Raw genomic sequence first — 330 nt, forward strand, 5'->3', positions numbered from 1 at the left:
GCTTCAGGAGTTCAAGACCAGCCTGAGCAAGACTGAGACCCTACTCTACTAAAAACAGAAAGACTATCTGGGCATGGTGACAGGTACCTGTAGTCCCAGCTATTTGGGAGGCTGAGGCTGGAGGATTGTTTGAGTTGAAGAGTTTCAGGTTGCTGTGAGCTATGATGCCACAACACTCTACCCAGGGTAACAGTGTTAATCGGAATAGCATTTTTAATTTTTTTCAAGAAATTTTCCTTTGCATTCACTATTTGGCTAAGTCTGTGGCTCAAGAGGCCTAGCTTTTGGCCTGTCTGAGCTTTGCACATGCCCTCCCAATGAGGCTTAGTC

The sequence above is a fragment of the Otolemur garnettii genome, unplaced genomic scaffold (genome assembly GCF_000181295.1).
Source record: "Otolemur garnettii isolate 467f Iridium unplaced genomic scaffold, OtoGar3 scaffold00120, whole genome shotgun sequence".
NCBI classification, from domain to species: domain Eukaryota; kingdom Metazoa; phylum Chordata; class Mammalia; order Primates; family Galagidae; genus Otolemur; species Otolemur garnettii.